This window comes from Bubalus kerabau, chromosome 3, assembly GCF_029407905.1.
Source record: "Bubalus kerabau isolate K-KA32 ecotype Philippines breed swamp buffalo chromosome 3, PCC_UOA_SB_1v2, whole genome shotgun sequence".
Classification (NCBI taxonomy): Eukaryota; Metazoa; Chordata; class Mammalia; order Artiodactyla; family Bovidae; genus Bubalus; species Bubalus kerabau.
The window spans coordinates 90434124-90457193 of NC_073626.1; the positions used below are offsets into that span (position 1 = coordinate 90434124).

Below are 23070 nucleotides of genomic sequence, written 5' to 3' on the forward strand. Positions count from 1 at the left end.
CCCGCATTATAGGTGGATTCTTTACCAGCTGAGCTATCAGGGAAGGTCAAACCTTATTTGTAGGTATTCCCCAAATTCTGCTTAATGGTCTGTCTTTACTTTATATTCATTTCCTTGGTGAACTCACCCACTCTCTTGGCTTGAGTTGTACTTTTTTATATGACTCTTTTTTTTTTTTTTTTACAGTATAAGATTTATTTGTTTATTTAAAAAAATTTTTTTTTTAATTTTATTTTATTTTTAAACTTTACAATATTGGTTTTGCTGAATATCGAAATGAATCCGCCACAGGTATACATTTGTTCCCCATCCTGAACCCTCCTCCCTCGTCCCTCCCCATACCATCCCTCTGAGTCATCCCAGTGCACCAGCCCCAAGCATCCAGTATCGTGCATCAAACCTGGACTGGCGACTCGTTCCATATATGATATTATACGTATTTCAGTGCCATTCTCCCAAATCATCCCACCCTCTCCCTCTCCCACAGAGTCCAAAAGACTGTTCTATACATCAGTGTCTCTTGCTGTCTCGTATACAGGGTTATTGTTACCATCTTTCTAAATTCCATATATATGCGTTAGTATACTGTATTGGTGTTTTTCTTTCTGGCTTACTTCACTCTGTATAATAGGCTCCAGTTTCTATTCTATGTCACAATTTCTACCTGTTGTTGAGAAATGTCTCCATTTGAATAGCCTTTGGTAACATTGGGTTTATTTATTGTCCAACATGAAAGTCACTCTACTCTACCACTGCAGGTTTTTTCCATTGTATCCCCGATAATCTTTCATTCTCTGATGTCCTTGTTCCTGTACTTAGTTTAGTGTGAAGTCCTCTTATTTCTCCATGTAAGATGTTGCTTGGGTTTCCCATTCTGTCTGTACTCATCTTCACTGTCCAGACAGTCATTATATCACACCTGTAACTCATTGTACTCACTTTCCCACCACTCCCTGCTTTGTCCACTTTTTTTTTTGAACTTCCCAAATTCTCCCTGCAGTGATTTTTAAAAATGCATACAAAAGTTGTTATGGCATATTTTTCTTAAATAGAAATTGTAAGCATTTTTATTTATATGTCCCTCTGGGCATAGTGCTAGATGCAGTAAGAAATCAATAAGTAATTGTTCAGTCATTCATTCAGCAGCTCTTTCTTGAGTAGTTGTTGGGTTCCAGCTATTACACTAGTGCTCCAGTGATCTTCTCTTACAGAGCTAGCAGCTGAAAAACAGTCTCTGGTGGTAAGAGAAGGCTTCTCTGAGGAACTGACATTTTTATCAGACTGAATGAAGTAAGAAAGCCAGTCCTGTAAAGATACAGGGAACAATTGCTCCAGGCTGAGAGAACAGCAAATGTCAAGGCCCTGAAGAGGGACAGGTTTGGTATATTTTGGGAATATCAAAAAGGTCATGGTGACTGGGACATAGTAAGGAGAGAGTGACAGAAGCTGTAGTCAGGAAGCCAGGTGACAGACTAATAGGCCATGGTAGGTATTACAGATTATATGCTAATTGATGGAAAAGCCATTGGACAGTTTTGAGTAAGGGAGTGATGTGAGCTGATACATTTGTCGCTGAGTTAAGGACAGTAGACTAGAATCGTGATATAGGAGAGCAATATCTTGAACTAGTGAGGTAAACAGCAGTAACAAGGACAGAATGGGGAAGAATGGTTGGCAGGATGGATTGGGTGGGAGGTGTGGATAAAAAGAGGAACCAAGGGAGACTCAGTTCTGTGTGCTCGGGCAAGTCATGCATCCTCTCCAGCGTCTGTTTTCCTGAGTGTATAATGAGAAATACCTCTTTCCCACTTTGAAGGAATTCTTATGAGAGAATGAAATAATAATGAAAGCTAATTATGAATCTTAAAACACCATTAATGTTGTATTACTTTTAAACACTAAACGTTTAAAAGCTCACCTTAAATTACTTCCCTGGTAGCTCAGCTGGTAAAGAATCCGCTTGCAGTACTGGAGAGGCCGGTTCAATTCCTGGATCAGGAAAACTCCTGGAGAAGGGATAGGCTATCAATTCCAGTATTCTTAAGCTTCCCTGGTAACTCATCTGGTAAATAATCTGCCTGCAATGCAGAGTTTCTCCTGTTGATTGATAATAAGGAGTAGATCATGTTTTGGGCATAGACTGAGCAGCTGATTTAATCATAGAAAAAAAAGGATACCTATCTTTCATTTGTTTTATAGTATGTTTAAGACTGATTCTCTTCTTAGTAAATATTTGAAAACAAATAAAACTAATCTGAGTGACCTATTGTTTATTTACTAATATGTTTACTCTGGGGTGTTGTTGATTATAAATGAAACATAATTTGCCATGCAATAAGAAATAATGACCTATAGATAAACTCTAGGTGTTTTATGCTTATTTGTGTCATGCCAATTGTACTTTTCCTGATAATTTTAGAATACCTTATGGCATCATGACAGACAAATATTCTAAACAAAGTTTTTAGTTTTTGAAACTACTTACTCAAGTATGATTCAGCTGAATGTATTTCTGTTTTCCTATTACAGATTTCTCAACAGTGATGTCACAAGATTGACCACATTGATCACAGTAAGACTAAAATGATAATGAAGCTTTTAAAGATGTTTTGTTTTCTCTGAGAATGAGAAGTTAGAAAATATTTATAATTTTTAATTGTTACTCTTTCTTTCTACAGCCAATTGAATATTAACATTTAATGATTCATATCTCACACTCTATAGTTTATTTAAATAGTTCTTTAAATGATTTTAAACACTTTAAATGAAAATTATCCTTAATTTATAACTGAAATTATATGCCCAATTATATATACATATTTCAGTGTGAATCATAATTACAACCTGAATCATCATTTTTAGTTTTGTTTTTATAAAATATGGTACAAAATATTTGAGGTGACTCCACATTAGGAAAAAGATTATAACAATAAAATTACTTGGGACTGCAATCACATATTACAAAGGACTGTGAAAACAGCATTCTTGAAAGGATTCTTAGACTTCTTTTTAAAATTTTCATTGATGTATAAAGAGTCTTCCAAATATAGAGAGTTGTTCAAAAGGATAGTTTTCTTAAGAAATGGATACTTTTCCTCTTTAATTTTAAAATGTTAATTTCTACTGTGTATAAGGAAATATGCTACATAAAGAAAAAGTTTATCCAAGGTTTTGATCTATATTATTAGAAAATTCTAACTAGTAAAATCTGAATTGCAGTAATGAAATTTTACAGCATTTTTGAAAATGCCTTTTAAATAAGAGGAAAAAATTGAGTATATTATTTATTCAGTGAGTCTGCTTCTTTAATCCTATTTTAATTGTTCATTAGAAGAAGTAATTATCAGAAATGTTAATCTGTATATATATAATCTTTATGTTTTAACATTTTTTTTGAAAACTGGTTCATTTGTTAAATTTAACATTTTTCAGTCCAGAAAGAATTTTTATTGTATTTTTAAAGGCTTTATCATCATCGTTGAGTCTACAGATTTTTATGGCATGTTCATTCATTTTCCTAAGGGAGCCATTTTAAATATCTCTGATTTGTAACTCTTTGTTTGTTTGTTTTTTCTTAATCAGAACTTTATGGCCCTAACTAATGGTTTACAGCAAAATATTAACATATTTCTGTAGCATCCTTCTGTTTTGCATCTAGTGTTTTACAATCAAGGAAGTTAAAATTAACATCGTATGAAAAAGGTATTTTTTTATTAAAAAATGCTGACCCTCAGTACATTTTTAGATTAATATTAAGAGAACATTTAATTACAACTGTTTGAATTCAAGAATTTCAGAAAGAGAGGTAGTGTTCAGATTTAACATTATCAGATGTTAAATAAGTTAAAACATTAAGTATTCATATGAGAGTTTCATAAGTACCTGATAACAGAAACCCTTTCTCATAATGTCAAGGTTGTGAAGCTTTCTCTAGCCCCTTGAGTCAAGAAAAGTGGGTAGATTTCAACACTGACTCAGGCTGAAAGTATTGAGAGAGTAGTTCAAGTGTTGACCATGGGACTGGAATAAAATGAGACGGGGGAAGGCTGATATATTCAAAGAAAATGGAGAGATTAAAGGACTAGTCAGGGTAGATAAGATTGTGGTTGAAATGGGGATATTATAGATTTTTTCAGAGCTGAAGCTGTACTAAGTATTTATATATTATATAATATACATCTTATGTATATAATTTTTTCTTCAGAAATTTTCAGAACTCAGGAGAATTTCTGTTTTTAAGCTCTATGTTACTGGATTAAGCAAAAAGTTTATTCAGGTTTTTCCATAACATCTTTGGCCAACCCAGTATATTCCACTGAAATGTCATTATCTTCTAAATGATCTTTCTCTTCTTCCTGGCCATCTACTGAAGCCTATACATATGTGGTCCTCAGTTTAATTTTATTAAAGCATTGCTCTAACTCTTTTGTTTCTCTACTTGAAGATATTTAGTGACTTTCTGTTTCTTGTATGATCAAATCCAGACTATCTAACTTGGTATTCAAGACCCCTCCTAAGTTTGGCTGTAACATATTTCCTAGACAAATATCTTATTATTCAAGAAGACCCACTACATTCCACACAATGTGGACTACATTCTCCACCCTGAATATACATTTTGTCTCCATACTTACATTCATGTCATCCCCTTTTCCTGGAATATTCTTTTTCTTTTTCAGGCTTTTATTGCTCTTGATGAAATTAAACCTCCTCTTGAATGTCCTGTACACATGTAATCATCTCTCTGAGGCCTTCCCTAATCATCCTAATTGAAAATAACTCTCTCTCCTTAGTTGTTTGGTAATACTCAATTTTTATTATTCTGATGTAACTGATAACATATATTCCCCTGTATTTTGCATATTTTAATATGTATTTAATAAATGCATATTTTAATATGTCTTTTCTAATTGTATCCAGCAAAATGTTTTGTTAGTACCCACAAAGAACTAAATTAGTATCTTTGTGTGTGTGTGTACTCAGTCATGTCTGACACTTTGTGACTGCCCCCACCGCCGCAAGGACTGTAGACTGCCAGGCTCTTCCATCCATGGGATTTCCCAGGCAAGAGCACTGGAGTGGTTTGCCATATCCTTCTGCAGGGACTCTTCCCAACCCAGAGATCGAACCTGTGTGTGCTTTATCTCCTGCGGTGGCAGGCACATTCTTTACCACTGAACCACCTGGGAAGCCAGAGTATCTTTCACTTTGATTCAGTTCAGTCTCTCAGTTGTGTCCAACTCTTTGTAACCCTATCATAGACTGCAGCACGCCAGGCCTCCCTGTCCATCACCAACTCCCGGAGTTCACTCAAACTCATCGCCATTGAGTTGGTGATGCTGTGCAACCATCTCATCCTCTGTTGTCCCCTTGTCCTCCTGCCTTCATTCCTTCCCAGCATCAGGGTCTTTCCCAGTGAGTCAGTTCTTTGCATCAGATGGCCAAAGTATGGGAACTTCAGCATCAGTTCTTCCAATGAATATTCAAGACTGATTTCCTTTAGGATGGACTGGTTGGATCTCCTTGCTGTCCAAGGGACTCTCAAGAGTCTTCTTCAACACCACAGTTCAAAAGCATCAATTCTTCGGTACTCAGCTTTCTTTATAGTCCAACTCTCACATCCACACATGACTATTGGAAAAACCATAGCTTTGACCTTTGTTGGTAAAGTGATGTCTCTGCTTTTTAATATGCTGTCTAGGTTGGTCATAGCTTTTCTTCCAAGGAGCAAGCATCTTTTAATTTCATGGCTGCAGTGAACTTCCAGATGTTCAAGCTGGATTTTAAAAAGGCAGAAGAACCAGAGATTAAATTGCCAACATCCGTCAGATCATTGAAAAAAGATTATCTTTAGTTTTCTCACATTAAAACTGAAACAAGGATATGAATACATGAATGTCCAAAATTGAGCCATAGGAAGCAGGCTAGATAGGAAAGAGACTAACTTTTAGAACCAGAGCAAGTGCGTGTACTGATGTCACTGCATGTATACTGTGTATATGACCTTTAGCAAGTCAGCCTCTTTGTGCCTCTGTATTTTCACAGAATGATTTATGCATATATGTAAAAGGATTTTTATAAATATTAGTTACCTTTCTTCCCTCTTATGTAACTTTTTGGTTTGCTCTTTTATTGATATGAGAAGGGGCATTTCCTTCTACAGGGGATCTTCCTGACCCAGGAATCAAACCTGGGTCTCCTGCATTGCAGGCAGACGCTTTACCGTCTGAGCCACCAGGGAAGCCCTTATGAAGAATAGGAATATATTCAAATTTACCTTACTTCCACACTATGATCTTTTCATCTATTCATTTTAATATATGGATTTGTACTTTCTATCTTATATATAGAAATGATAACTTTGTTGACTCACATAAGATCCAGGAAAGAAACTAATTAGATCTGTTGATATTATGTGATTTTTTTGGGGAATTGGGGGAAGGGAGTCAGACCTCATTAGAATACCAACATCTTAAAAGACCAGAATTAACTTTAGAACAGTTTAGGTTATGCTAAATTCCCCTTATGTAACAAATGACAAAACCAACATTCAGTAGTTTGAAGGTAGGTGGCTTGCATAATGGTTAAGAGGAACTGGGTCAGAAAAACCTTTACATTTGTGCTGTGATATTTAATATAGCTGTTTTGCTCTTGAGTCACTTAGATAGTGACTCAAGATCCAGTTTGGTTTTTTCTGTTTAAAGTGGAATAATGTTTAATGGAATGTTGTGAATACTAAATGAAAAAATGCTTACTACAGAAGCGCAAAACCCAGACCGAAGTGGTAAATTCTTTTGACCCCTTATCATAGTCATCATCATCTGTAAAGTTACTTGCCGAAAGTCACGTACTGTGAAATCTTGATCAAAACCTGGTTTTTCTTTATTCTAACTTTTACTTCTGTTTTGTGATCACTCTACTTGATTAAAAATCTCTATACAGAATTTCTAAGAGATACAATAAACTAACTGATGGAGTTTTTTCTTCCCAAATCTCCCCAAATCCTGTATCTTCTCTAAGAGTATTCATGCAGTTTCATTTACATGCAGTTTTGTTTATATGTAGTTTTATTAATACAATGGTTATATTTTATTTTAAATATTTTTATTTAACATTTTGACTCATATTTAATAACCTGTTACAAAACAACTTTTATAATAATTAAAGTAGCTTTTTCTGTTTTTATTGAAATTTCTTTTTCCTGTTGGTAATTTTACTGTGAATATTATTTAAACTTCATAGAGATTAATCTCTACCAATAGAAATATTTAACCTAAAAATTGAAATTTAGAAAAAATTACTATATAATTTTATAGTATACACACTACTAGAAATATTGGTGTTAAATAGTAAATGTCAGTTATGTACCTACCTCAGATAATATATTGGATAAGGCAATGGCACCCCACTCCAGTACTTTTGCCTAGAAAATCCCATGGACAGAGGAGCCTGGTATGCTGCAGTCCATGGGGTCGCTAGAGTCGGACACGACTGAGCGACTTCACTTTCACTTTTCACTTTCATGCATTGGAGAAGGAAATGGCAACCCACTCCAGTGTTCTTGCATGGAGAATCCCAGGGACGGGGGAGCCTGGTAGGCTGCCGTCTATGGGGTCGCACAGAGTCGGACATGACTGAAGCGACTTAGCAGCAGCAGCCCATAATATATATCCAAGCCCGGCAGTGATTGATTGTTGTACCCTAATGTCGGTTTTTGTCATCTACTAATCTTTTCCCAGCCTATTACTACCTGGAATGAAACTATCACTTTCAGTCTCACTTACAGCTAAATGTGGTCGTGTGACTAAGTTTTAACTAGAGATACATAAGAAGTAGGACTGTGTGTAGCTTGCGTGGAAAGTAGCCTTAAAGGAAGAGGGGTATGCCTTCTTTTCCCCCTTTCCTCTATGCTTGCTGATATGGGGATCTGATAAGTGAAAAATGAGGGAAAACCACAAATTCAGAATGGGCAAAGCAGTAAGATTTAAAGTCCCGGATAACTTCAGAATGTCACCTTGCCCACTCTGACTTGCTTATACCCTTGACTTGAATGGGATAAACTTCTATCTTATAAGCCACTCAGTTTTGGGCTGTCACTCATAGCCAAAATTTACCTTGATTTACATCAAGATAATATAACAGAGTTTACACCATTGTTTTAATGTCTTCGATTTATTTATATTTCATTTATTTCCCTTGAACTCTGTTGTCACTTTTTTTTGATATAAATTTATTTATTTTATTTGGAGGCTAATTACTTTACAATATTGTAGTGATTTTGCCATACATTGACGTGAATGCACCACGGGTAAACATGTGTTCCCCATCCTGAACCCCCCTCCCACCTCCCTTCCATCCCATCCCTCTGGGTCATCCCAGTGCACCAGCCCCCGAGCACCCTATCTCATGCATTGAACCTGGCTGGCGATTCTTATATATGATAATATACATGTTTCAATGCCATTCTCCCAAATCATTCCACCCTCTCCCTCTCCCACAGAGTCCAAAAGACTGTTTTATATATCTGTGTCTCTTTTGCTGTCTCGCATATAGGGTTATCATTACCATCTTTCTAAATTTCATATATATGCATTAGTAGGGACAGGGGAGCCTGGTGGGCTGCCGTCTGTGGGGTCGCACAGAGTCGGACATGACTGAAGTGACACAGCAGCAGCAGCATACTGTATTGGTGTTTTTCTTTCTGACTTACTTCACTCTGTATAATAGACTCCAGTTTCATCCACCTCATTAGACTGATTCAAATGCATTGTTTTTAATAGCTGAGTAATATTCCATTGTGTATATGTACCACAGCTTTCTTATCCATTCATCTGCCAATGGACATCTAGGTTGCTTCCATGTCCTGGCTATTATAAACAGTGCTGCAATGAACACTGGGGTACACATGTCTTTTTCAATTCTGGTTTCCTCAGTGTGTATGCCCAGTAGTGGGATTGCTGGGTCATATGGCAGTTCTATTTGCAGTTTTTTAAGGAGTCTCCACACTGTTCTCCGTAGTGGCTGTACTAGTTTGCATTCCCACCAACAGTTTAAGAGGGTTCCCTTTTCTCCACACCCTCTCTAGCATTTATTGCTAATAGACTTTAGGATAGCAGCCGTTCTGACTGGCATGAAATGGTACCTCATTGTGGTTTTGATTTGCCTTTCTCTGATAATGAGTGATGTTTAGCATCTTTTCATGTGTATGTCTAGCCATCTGTATGTCTTCTTTGGAGAAATATCTGTTTAGTTCTTTGGGCCATTTTTTGATTGGGTCGTTTATTTTTCTGGAATTGAGCTGCAGGAGTTGCTTGTATATTTTTGAGATTAATTCTTTGCTGCTTCGTTTACTATTATTTTCTCCCATTCTGATGTTGTCACTTTTTGATGGCTTGAATTTTAGGAGAAGAATAGAATGATTCACTCTCTTTGTCTCGGAAAGGAGACTAGGGAAATCTTTAAAAAGACTAGGGAAATCTTGAAATATTTAAAGAAAAACTAGACATCTAGGCTAGTTTTGAGGTATGAGTTACAAGAGAATACAGAAAGAGAAAATAAGCATATAGATTGAAAATAACATGTATTCAGGGACATTTAACCATTTTAGTTCATTGTTGTTGAAATGTAAAATTTGAGGAAGTAATGAGCCTAGAAGTCATATCTTATAGGAGTTTACAAACCAAAAAGTTTGGTAAGTGCCAAGTACCTAATGAAGTTTCTTCTAATGTTAATAAGTTTAGTATTACTCATGGTTTTTCCCATTAAATATTTTTAAAATAAATATATTTTTATACAAAGCATTTAGGAAGGAAGAACAAAACTATTTATTGACTCCTTAAGATACTAGATGATCTCTATTTGAGCCTTTGACAAATATAGAAGACATAGTATTACATTTACAGGTAATTAACTGAGAGTCAGAAGGGTAAAGTGTCTTTCCCAGTGTGCTAGTTAAGTCATTATTTGGAAATTACAAAAATCAAACATTTAAGAACAAGTCTGCTATGTATTATATGACTTTTATTTTTCTTCTTTTCTAATACCAAAAAGAGTTATAGCCAAATTTAAAATATCTTTAATAAAATATAATAAGTGATTGAGCCAGAATTTATGGAAATAAAGAATTTCTGTATTTTATGACAATGAATACATCTAAAACATTAAATTTAAAAATCTACCATCTTAAAATCATAAACTGTCTTAAACATTTTGTTTTCTAGAGTCTGAATTGTGAACATGTCTTCAAAGTTAGTATATAGCAGCCATTTAAATTACTTTATACAGATCAATTTTCTATTGCTATTGTGTATTTGAGTAAAAGAAACCTCCATTCACTCCTATTGCATCTCACCAAAAAGTTGCAGGTTTAACATTAAAGGAGCTAATAGTATGCATGGTGTTCTTAGTATGAGTACCTATAGATAGAAATGATACCCTGTTGCAGAGACCCTACTGAACTTTCAACAAGTGAAAATGTACAATGTTACATACTCATTTGAATTAAAGATGGAAAGGGAAAGTGAAAAGTTGCTCAGTTGTGTCAAACTCTGGAAGCCCATGGACTACACAGTCCATGGAATTCTCTAGGCCAGAATACTGGAGTGGGTAGCCTTTCCCTTCTCCAGGGGATCTTCCCAACCCAGGGATCGAACCCAGGTCTCCCACATTGCAGGCAGATTCTTTACCAGCTGAGCTATCAGGGAAGCCCTGAATCCTTGGATTAAAGATTACTTCTTATGTAAAAATTCTAAATGAACTAGTTTTCATTCCCACCAACAGTGTAAGAGGGTTCCCTTTTCTCCACATCCTCTCCAGCATTTATTGCTTGTAGACTTTTGGATCGCCGCCATTCTGACTGGCGTGAAATGGTACCTCATTGTGGTTTTGATTTGCATTTCTCTGATAATGAGTGATGTTGAGCATCTTTTCATGTGTTTGTTAGCCATCTGTATGTCTGAAGAGTCTTCTCCAGCACCACAGTGTGAAGGCATCAATTCTTTGGTGTTCTCCCTTCTTTACAGGTCTCACAATCATACGTGAGCACTGGGAAAACCATTCTTGACTATATGGACCTTTGTCAGCAGAGTAATGTCTGTGCTTTTCTATACACAGTCAAGGTTGTTCATTGTTTTTCTGCCAATCATCTGATTTCATGGCTGCAATCACCATCCAGTGGTTTTAGAGCCCAAGAGAAGAAATCTGTCACTACTTCTACCTTTTCCCCTTGTATTTGCCATGCAATAATGGGGCCAGATGCCATGATCTTGGTTTTTTTTAATATTTAGTCTTAAGATGGCTCTTTTACTTTCCTCCTTCACCCTCATCAAGAGGCTCTGTAGTTCCTCTTTGCTTTCTGCCATTAGAGTGGTATCATCCACATGTTTGAGGTTGTTGATGTTTCTCCTGCCTGTCTTGATTCCAGCTTATAACTCATCCAGCCTGGCATTTCTTATGATGTGTGCAGCGTGTAGGTTAAACAAACAGGGTGACAGCAGACAGCCCTATTGTACTCCTTTCTCAGTCTTTAACCAGTCAGTTGTTCCATACAGGGGACTGTTGCTTCTTTACCCACATACAGGTTTCTCCGGAGACCTGATGGTCTGGTATTCCCATCTCTCTAAGAGCTTTCCACAGTTTGTCATGATCCACACAGTTAAAGGCTTTAGCATAGCCAATGAAATAGAGCTAGATGTTTTTCTGAAATTCCCTTGCTTTCTCTATAATCCACCAGATGCTGGCAACTAGATCTCTAGTTCCTCTTCCTTTTCTAAACTCAGCTTGGACATCTAGAAGTCCTTGGTTCACATAATGCTGAATCAGCCTAGCATGCAAGATTTAAAGCATGACCTTACTAGTACGGGAGATGAGTGCAATTATCTGATGGTTAACACATTCTTTAGTACTACCCTTCTTGGGAATCAGGATGAGGAATTGAGAATTGACCTTTTCCAGTCTTGTGGCCCTTCTGGGTCTTCCAGATTTGCTGACATAATGAACGCAAAACCTTGATGGCATCATCCTTTAGGGATCTGAATAGCTATGTTGGAATTTCATTCCATCCACTAGCTTTATTAACAGCAGTGCTTCTTAAGGCCCACTTCACACTCCAGAATGTCTGTCTCTGGGTGACAGACCATACCGTTGTAGTAATCCAGTTCATTAAGATATTTTTTATACAGTTCTTCCGTGTATTCTTTCCATCTCTTCTTGATCTCTTCAGCGTTTACTAGGTCTCTACCATTTTTTTCCTTTATTGTGCCCGTCTTTGGGTGGAATGCTCCCTTGATGTTCCCAATTTTCCTGAAGAGATCTCTAATCTTTCTCCCTTTGTTGTTTTCTTCTATTATTAAGCACTATTCATTGAAGAAGGCCTTCTTATCTCTGCTAGATATTCTTTGGAACTCTGTATTTAATTGGATATATGTTTCCCTCTCTGTCTTGCTTTTCACTTCTCTTTGTTCTTCCGCTATTTGTAAAGCCTCCTCAGATAACCACTTTGGCTTCTTTTCTTTTTCTTTGGGATGGTTTTGTTTGCTGCCTCCTGTACAATATGGACCTCTGTCCATAGTTCTTCAGGCACACTGTTAACTAGATCTAGGCCCTTGAATCTCTTCATTGCCTCTACTATGAATTCATACAGGATATGATTTAAGTCATACCTGGCTGGCCTAGTGTTTTTCCCAGTTTTCTTTAGTTTAAGCCTGAATTTTGTTTTGAGAAGCTGATGATCTGAGCCACAGTCAGCTCCAGGTCTTTTTGTTGTTGTTGTTGGCTGTATACAGCTTCTCCATCTTTGGCTACAAAGGATATAATCAATTTGATTTTGGTATTGACCATTTGGCAATGTCCATATGTAAAGTCGTCTCTCATGTTGTTGAAAAAGGGTATTTGCTAAGACTAGTGCATCCTCTTGGCAGAATTCAGTTAGTTTTTGCCCTGCTTCATTTTGTTCTCCAAGGCCAAACTTGCCTGTTATTCCAGGTATATCTTGACTTCATACTTTTGCATTCCAATCCCCAATGATGAATAGAACACCTTTTTTTAGGTGTTAGTTCTAGAAGATCTTCTAGGTCTTCGTAGAACTGATCAACTTCAGCTTCTTTAGCATAGGTGGTAGGGGCATAGACTTGGATTACTGTGATGTTGAATGGCTTGCATTGGAAATGAACTGAAATCATTCTGTCATTTTTGAGTTTGCACCCAAATACTGTATTTCGGACTCTTTTGTTGATTATGAGGGCTATTCTGTTTCTTCTATGGTATTCTTGCCCATGATAGTAGATATAATGGTCATTTGAATTAAATTCACTCATTCCATTTTAGTTCACGAATTCCTAGGATGTTGATGTTTATTCTTATAATCTCCTGCTTGACCACGTCCAGTTTTCCATGATTCATGGACCTAACATTCCAAGTTCCTATACAATACTGTTCTTTGCAGCATCAGATTTTACTTTCATCACCAGACCCATCCACAACTGAGCTTTGTATCTGCTTTGGTCTAGCTGCTTCATTCATTCTGGGCTATGGTAATTCTCCTCTGCTCTTCCCCAGTAGCATATTAGACACCTTCAGACCTGGGGGACTCATCTTTTGGTTTCATCTTTTTGGCCTTTTATACAGTTCATGAGGTTCTCACTGCAAGTATACTGGGGTGGTTTGCCATTCCATCCTACAGAGGATCACGATTTGTCAGAACTCCCTGCTATGACCCGTCCATCTTGGGTGGCCCTACACGGCATGGCTCATAGCTTCATTGAGTTATACAAGCCCCTTCACCTTGACAAGGCAGTGATCCTTGAAGGGGGTATTACATCAAGGGTACCTAAAATTAGCATGTCATAGATGTTAAAATAAGTCTAACTAATAGAAATATTCCTGATGCTTTCCTTATGTGAGTATCTTTAAAAAGCATTACATCAATAAGTATAAGTAAACTTTGCCACATGCAAAGTATGCCATTTATTTTTATGCTGCTTGAAATCTTATTATCTGATTTTCTTTCTTAGAAGAAAACTCCTCACCTTTTGTTCATAAAATTGATAATTTTCTCTTTATTGTCTTTGCCAATGAATATTCATGTCTTTTTTTACTCAAGTTTGTATCATATTTTCAATCTTATGGAAAAAAAATTATAGAAAGCTTAAACACTTGGCCCTAAACTCACATGTCAGAGCTGCCCTCAAATGTTACCTCCTCCATAAAACCTCTGCAGTTGGAATTAATCTCCCCATCATTTCTGCCTGTATAGTGTTTGTTATTTCTATTATAGCATTGTTCTTCAACATGGGAGTCCTTGGACCTGAGTACATAAATATGTTCTGTCTGTGGGAGAGAGAGTGTTTGCTACAAGAATTTACAAATTTCAACCCTTTATTAGGGTTGAAAGAAGAAATATTCTTGGATCATCTAGGATGCTTACCTTATAAGCAGTTGCTTCATTAGACTTTCAGGGCTATGAATGTGTTAAGTCAGTTTAATGAGAAAAGGATAAAAATAGATTTGATAGGTACAGATGGTTTATTTTTACCAACTTAGGGCCAGTTGACATCAAAATGGACTAAATTATAGCTTTGCAGCGTTTTAGTAGAAAGAAATGGTGGGAATATTAAATTGTTGATGGAACACTAATATGTGTTATAAGTATGCATATGTGTGTGTGTGTATGTTCAGTCGCTCAGTCATGTCTGACTCTGCAATCCTACTGGACTGTGTAGCCTGCCAGGCTCCTCTGTCCATGGAATTTCCCAAGCAAGAATACTGGAGTGGGTTGCCGTTTCCTCCTCCAGGGAATACTGACCCAGGGATCAAAGCCATGTCTCCTGTGTCTCCTGCATTGGCAGGCAGATTCTCTGCCACTGAGTCACCTATAAGATATGCATGCCAAACTCAAATGTAACTAGAAAATAATGGGCAAAAAGCAGTCAGCTCCATATTCATGTTCAGTACAGTGATTTTTTTTTGAGCAAAAATATATTGATAGCAAGCAATTTGTAATCTGTTATTTTTCTGGCTTTTATGTACATAGTTTGTAAATTTGTTTTGATACTATTTTTACTATAGTAAGACCTGAAAGCAAGAAGAGTTTATCCTTATCCATAATTTTGCTTTTTCAGGTATTTCAATAATGTAATCATGTGTCTATTAACACCTGTCCACAACACATTTTTTCTTTCTTTATAAGGATTTATATATACCCAAGATTCAGAAACATTCTTATAGAGCCTTTATCTGCCCTTGAGATGAGTTGTGTGTTTGGCTCTTTCACCTGTTTGATTGTAAAGTTCTTACAATAAAGTCATAAATTCATTGTTTTTGTAAAGATTTTTTTATGTGGATCATTTTTTAAAGTCTTTATTGAATTTGTTACAATATCACTACTTTGTTTTTGTGTTCTGGATTTTGGGCCATGGGGCATGTGAGACTTTAGCTCCCAGACCAAGGATTGAACCCACACCCCCTGCATTGGAAGATGAAGTCTTAACCACTGGACCACAGGGAAGTCTCTGTTTTATTCATTCTTGCCAGGTGGTGCTAGTGGTAAAGATCCCACCTGCCAATCCTAGAGACATAAGAAATGTGGGTTTGATCCCTGGGTCAGATAGATCCCCTGGAGGAGGGCATGGCAGTCCACTCCAGTATTCATGCCTGGAGAATCCCATGGACAGAGGAGTCTGGTGGGCTACAGTCAGTAGGGTCGCACAGAGTCAGATACGACTGAAGCAACTTAGCAACGCATGCATGCAGTTCCATTAGCGTCAATTACAATGCCTTCATTCTTGCAGTCCCATTAGAGTCGATTACAATGCCTTGTCCCCAGTAGAGGCACAACAGACATTTATGCAGAAAACTGGCCTCTGCAGATGTGCCTCTTAGTCTTGATAATCTGTTCAATTAAACTAGAATAGATAAATATGTAGAAAACAATATAGGAAAAATACACTTTAACAGTTTGAAAATTCATACACATTAACAAATTCTTCTTTTGAATTAAATATCCGATAGAATTTTGGTCACTTATAGTGTTGTATGAATCACTTTAATTTGATAGTCAAAGGATCTGTAGGGTAATAGCAGAATAAAGGTTTCATGGCAGTCTAGAACTGAATGTGGAGATGTAACCAGAGTGCTTCAGGTAGCAAGACAGTGCATCATTGCAAAAATATAGTTTTTTATAGTTAGGGCAGCTTAGGAATATTGGTTTCCTAGGTGAGAGGAGACAAAAGAGAGGGAAATAGAGAAGGATATGGGAAGGTACTAAAGACAGTGCCTCGCTCCTTTTTTGTAACGGCCTGAAGGCACAGTGCCTCGGGAACATTCCCTTTAGCTAAATTTAAATCTTCTAGAATAATACAGCAAGTATATTTTATACTTTCCCTATTCTTTTATGGTAGATTTTTATATAGTGTTGACATGGCATAGAGTTTAGTTGTCTTGTTAACTTCTTCAGGGTATTCCTATTTCCTGTTTAAACTGAATTACCTATTTCTAAATTTCAAAACCATTCAAAGTTAGCCTTGTTCTATCCATGTAACTTCATTTTCCTCTACTTTTCCAACACACTTTGTTTCCTAGTCAGAACAATCCTATAGCCACAACATATAATGATGATTTTGTCTACATGTCTTTTCCTGTACATCATTTCCTTTCTTGAAGTATTGTTACCTTTCTTTCTCGAATGCCAATTCATTCTTCAAGTGGTCTTACCATCTTTTATGACAACTGTGACCTTCACTGAGCTTTCTTTCCTGTCAACACTTGATGTTTATTTCTTGCTTACAGATCTCTTTTTTTAAATTTTAGGGCCCCTATTTCCAGCTCTGGGTGTGACATTGATGCCTAGCCATTCCACTGACGCTAATTCAGGATGTCTAAAGTTGACTTGTTCTCTTCCAATTCCCCAGAAACTTTCCCCTCTCTGTATATTCCCTGTGTTGGTCAGTGATATCAACATCTAGTCAGCCACCAAAGCTTGTTAGTTACCTTCTTCAGAAGTGCTCTTCTAATCTGACATCAAATTCTGAACATTCTCTGTGTGCAGTATAATAATAAGATGTTTATCTAATGTTTATGGAGTTCTTGGTCTGTGCTAGGTACTAATCCAAGCATGTGACCTGTGATACCTCATTTAACCTCCCTAGTATCCTTATTTATCATTCGTATTTTTTATATAGGAAAACATAAATTTGTTAGCAAAAGTACCCATGAAGCTGTCCATCCAAATTAAAAATAAAGAAAAAAATCTGAATATGATTGGCCCTAGTTTACAAGAAATAGTAAGGACAGAGGGACATACTAAATGACACCAGGGGTATAAAGTCAGGAAAGTCCAAACTGAGAAACTCTAAAAGACAAAAGATGTATTTTCTTCAATTGAAAATATTAATGGAAAAAATGCCTGGCATAGGACTATATGGTAGGAACAGTTACAGATTCAAAGGAACTAAAAAGGAATATCAGCAAGTTCTAATGTACAGATCATATTTGAGTCCAGATTCAAACAAACACTTTTAAAATATTGTAAGACAAAGAAATGTCTACATTGATTCAATATTTATTATTAAGTATTGTTGTTAGAAATTATCTTAGATATGATAGTGGTGTTGGGCTCTTTGTTCATTTAGCACAAGTCTGTGACAAATATAAGCATCTTTGTCATAGGATAAGCTTGAGAAAAAAAGTGTATTCACAAAACACCTTATTTTTTCTTTTTTACTTGGCACCTTGGATAAAAGAGAATTTGCTAAAGGGACTGACAAAGCATTTAGTGCAATAACTATTATTATAAATAAAATATAATTTCTTGATTTTGCTAACCATAATTCTACAAAAAAAAGATCACAATTGTGTCATACTTTCTCAGTATTCAGTGTTTGTTTCACAGAGATATGGTAAGTTCAGGGGAATAAAAACTAACATTTCTAGAACCTCTTTAAAAGTGATAATGATTATGATAGTGGTGGTGGTGAGAGTCAATATATAAGTGCTTAATTATGTACAAGGCACCCTTTTTTCAGTTTATTGTTTTAACTTATTTCATCTTCCTAACTTCATGAGGGAGGTATCCTCATTTTACATTTGCAAAAACTGAGTCACGGAGGTGGTAAGCAAGTTGCCCAGGGTCAGGTGTTTATTAATCAGTGAAATTCAGGGTTCAAATCCAGGCAGTTTGACATGGAGCCTATGTCTTTACTATACTACACTGCCTCTCTCTTTGCACTGGTGCTAGGTGCTATTAATATTTATTTCATTTATTTGGGTGTATCTTAATTTCTTCTTCTTTTCCAAAGTATAGTTTTGCCAGGTATATAATCCTTGGTTAGCAGTTGTTTTCATTCTAGCACTTTAGATATGTCATTCCACTGCCTCTGGCCTCCATGCTTTCTGATAAGAAATAGGATGTTAATTTTATTGAGGACTTCTTGTACATGAAAATTCCTTCTTTCTTGATGCTTTCAAGATTCTGTCTTTGTCACTCAGCAGTTTAACTGTAATGTATCTGGCATGATTCTCTTTGAGTTCTCCTACATGGAGTATATTAAGCTTGTTAGATATGTAGATTCTCATTTTGTTCATATTTCATTTTCTGTGTTTCCTTTTGTTCCTTGTCCATGGCTTCTTTTAGTGATTTTAAATATATTTAAGACAGGGAATTTGTTGCTGGTAGACCTCCTCTACAAGAAATGATAAAGGTAGTTCTTTAGGCTGAAATAAAAGGACATTAGACAGTAACTAGAAGCCATGAAGAAATAAAGAACTCCTGTGAAGATTACTGCATAAATGGGTGAAGACACAGTACTTCAAAGGAAAGACTAGGCCAGTGTAACTGGAGTATAGAGAACAAAGATTATGGTTTGAAATTAACAACCAGAAGATATAGGACACAATAGAATAAGATAAGAATTTTTTCCTTTACCTTAAGGTCAATGAGATATGTTTGATTACCAAATTTAAGAAAGATTTAAGAAATTATAAGCTTCAAATCCTGTGTCCTGAAATTGTTTTTTATTATTTCAGCAGATGATAACTCAATGCCTGCTATATTTGAGGGATATGATTTTATCCTTTCTAAATGCAGTCATGGTTATATCAATTTTGTTGCCTCTGTTTGTGACCTGTTGCTTCTCAGTAAACTGGTGAACCCACAGTGTTCAACAGTGACTATTAGAAACATATCTTTGATCTGAAGTAAAGTGTAAGTCACTTGGTCATGTCTGACTCTTTGTGACCCCATGGACTGTAGCCTGCCAGGCTCCTCTGTCCATGGAATTCTCCAGGCAAGAATACTGAAGTGGGTAGCCATTCCCTTCTCCAGGGATTGAACCCAGGTATCCTACAGTGCAGGCTGATTTTTTACTGTCTGAGCTAACAGGGAAGCCCCAAGTTTGTTTGTTTGTTTGTTTGTTTTGGTTGCACTGCATGCCACGTGGAACTTCACTGACAAGGAGGATTAGGGATCAAACCTATAACCCCTGGCAGTGGATGCATGGAGTCTTAGCCACTAGATGACCAGGAAGTCCTATATTTGATCTGTTCTTAAGATTTCTTTCACTTTTCAATTCCTGCCCTCTGAGGGAGAATTAATAATGAACGCTAACTATGTGTCCGAAAGTTTCAAAGTATCATTATATCTTGAACTTATTGATATTAAATGAGTGCTGCAAGTTGATATAATTAGTTATGGTGTAACTGGGATTCAGGTTTGTATTTCTCTAACTAAAGACAGTAATGTTTCTACTATAATTTATTCAAAGAATATAAAACTAATTTGTGTTCAAGAGACCTGAGTATATATATTCAGGAATAAAGTGCATAATGCTCAATAAATATTTGCTAGCTGACTGAATGACAGAAGCAGAATTATGGGAGAAAAGAATTCTAGAATTACCTGGTATGTGTCGAGGTGATTTTCTGAGAACATTCTTCAAACAAATCATAGACTGCCTTTCTCTCTTTTACTTAATTGTCTTTATTTTAGTATACTTCAGTTATAATATTGATACTCAGTAAGGAAAGAGACATCATGTATGCTGTCAAATGGAAAGTTGCTTGTTTTCAAAAATTTTCATAAAATATTCCCTAGGTAGGGATTGTGAGTCTTCCGTTGGTCACTCTGTATATTATGTGCTTCAAATTCAGCCACTCATTCATTTGTTCATTCAACAAACATTTGTGGAGCACTGACTTATATTCCGCCATCTAGCTATTGGGGATACTACAGTCAATAAGACAAAGCTCCTCCTCTCATTAGGTTTACTTGACAGTAGAGAGCAGAAGAAATAAGGAGCATATTTTCAAATATTGATAAGATCTCCAAAGGAAGGGGAAAAGTAAGGAAAATGTGATACATGATGGGCAGGATGGACTTGAGAACAAAATGCATATAAAAGCTTGGGAAGGCCTCTGTGAGGAGGCAGTGCTTGTGCTGCGAGGTGACTCACTTTAAGGAGCTGGCTACATGAAGATCTGAGGAAGTGGAAATCACAGTGCCGGTGAGGCTAGTACACTTTGAGCTGGGCGAATTGAGGTAGACAGATGTCATTGAAAGTAGGTGGAACTCTTTCTAATATGAAGAGAAGCCATTTTCTAATGGTTGATTTTTTTTTTTTTTCACGAAAAATCATTTTTTATTTACTTTTCATTTTAGTGTTCAAGAAGGAATTTCTTTATGCAATTAAGGGAAGAAATCTGTGGAATTTCTGAAGGAACTCATGTATATTTTAATAGACTTTTATAGATTTATTGAAGATAGCAATGTTTCTTTATGAATATATTATGCCATTATCTAACTTATAATACTCAAATTCTTTAAAACATTACTAGAACTCTTCTGCTCTGTGGTAATTTGCTAAGGCGGCCATGGTTTTATTTACCCTCATCCCTTGTTTAATTTGAAAATGTACAACATTCAGTTTCCTATTGGAAGCTTTTAAGGAGGAAGCCATGTCTATTACATTGGTGACATTAAAGCATTATAAATTCTTTGTGTTTTGTATGAATTTATGTTTTTGGAGACATTCTTCTGTCTCATTCCTAAATGATATAACATTATTATTGTAGTTAAGAAGTTTCTGTTACCTTAAGAATTCTTGAATATGAATTACTTTTTGAATTACTTAGCAAGGTTATAAACAAAGAAAATATACTGTCCTTCTTCTCTTCTGTGAGAGCTTACTATCTAGTGGAGAACCATACACACAAACCAGTCATTTTATATGTGGTAAATCTCACAATAGAGGTATATGTATAATATTTTTTGAATATAGAAAGGTGGTATTATACCTGGGGGTGGGAAAGTCATCAAAAATATTCATTCTACGAAGATTTTCATCCTGCTTTTTGAAACATAGTAGGAGGTATCAATCCAGAGAAGGCAATGGCACCCCACTCCAGTACTCTTGCCTGGAAAATCCCATGGATGGAGGGGCCTGGTGGGCTGCAGTCCATGGGGTCACTAGGAGTCGGACATGACTGAGCGACTTCACTTTATTTTTTCACTTTCATGCATTGGAGAAGGAAATGGCAACCCACTCCAGTGTTCTTGCCTGGAGAATCCCAGGGACGGGGGAGCCTGGTGGGCTGCCGTCTCTGGGGTCGCACAGAGTCGGACACGACTGAAGCGACTTAGCAGCAGCAGTAGCAGGAGGTATCAATCACTATTGGAACAGAGATGCTTATGCTGCAAAAAAAGAAAAAGAAAAATCTTTACAAAGATTTTATGACTTCCAGCAATATAGCAAAATAAATAAGTGGTATCTAACTTATACACTGAAAAGTCAAATTTCTCTTCTAAATGGAGGATGAAAAAGCATTCTGGTGCTCTTTGTCACTGCTGCCTTTTCCCCCTTCTGTTTTCTCTAAGTTGTTATCTCCTGTTTTTGTAAGCGTATGTGTGGTGGGAAGATAAAATGCTAAAAGTTTTAAAGGAAGACTTCATAGAAAGTTTGGTTTGTTTATTTTTTGAAGGGTGTGTCATTTAAAAAAGGTAATTGATTTATTTCTGTGCTGGTGATAGCATCTTCTGAGGTCCTCAGTTGAGAGCTTAGATCTTTCAGTAGTGAAAGCAGGCATTCTTTTCTTCTTCGTGATCGTACGATGGCAACTTTCATCATTTACTGTGATATCAGCTGTGGATTTCCAGAATACCCTTCTCATACTGAGAATGTTCCCTTATATTACTAGTTTTCTGAGTGGTTTTTTGATCACGGAAGTTTGGTGGATTTTTTCAAACTTTTTTCTGTGTTGGTTGAGATACTCATGTGATACCCTCCACTCTTCATTTTAATGTGGTATGTTACATTGATTGATTTTCTTATATTGAACCATTTGTTTATCTTTTAAAAAATATTTTAACTTATTTATTTGGCTGCTCTGGGTCTTAGTTGTAGCATGTAAGATCTTTTTGTTGTGACATGTGAACTTCCCAGTTATGGCATGTGAGATCTAGTTCCCTGACCAGGGATTGAACCCCGGCCAAGTGCATTGGGAGTGCAGAGTTTTAGCCACTGGACTGCCAGGAAAATCCCCATCTATTTATTCCTAAACTTAACTTGCGAAACGCTGGACTGGAAGAAACACAGGCTGGAATCAAGATTGCCGGGAGAAATATCAATAACCTCAGATATGCAGATGACACCACCCTTATGGCAGAAAGTGAAGAGGAGCTAAAAGCCTCCTGATGAAAGTGAAAGTGGAGAGTGAAAAAGTTGGCTTAAAGCTCAACATTCAGAAAACGAAGATCATGGTATGCGGTCCCATCACTTCATGGGAAATAGATGGGGAAACAGTGTCAGACTTTATTTTTGGGGGCTCCAAAATCACTGCATATGGTGACTGCAGCCATGAAATTAAAAGATGCTTACTCCTTGGAAGGAAAGTTATAACCAACCTAGATAGCATATTCAAAAGCAGACATTACTTTGCCAACAAAGGTCCATCTAGTCAAGGCTATGGTTTTTCCAGTGGTCATGTATGGATGTGAGAGTTGGACTGTGAAGAAGGCTGAGCGCCAAAGAATTGATGCTTTTGAACTTTGTTTGCTGGAGAAGACTCTTGAGAGTCAGTCCCTTG

General features: G+C 36.5%; 1 protein-coding gene across 3 annotated transcripts in view; it reads left to right on the forward strand.

Annotated features, from left to right (window-relative positions):
• The window catches only part of BAZ2B (bromodomain adjacent to zinc finger domain 2B), a 420528-nt gene that overhangs the window by 168670 nt on the left and 228788 nt on the right, over positions 1-23070 (forward strand). For all 3 annotated transcript variants that reach the window (XM_055572451.1, XM_055572453.1, XM_055572452.1), the window contains one exon: positions 2530-2572. The gene's annotated coding sequence lies outside the window, so the exon portion shown is untranslated. The remainder of the gene's footprint in view (positions 1-2529; positions 2573-23070) is intronic.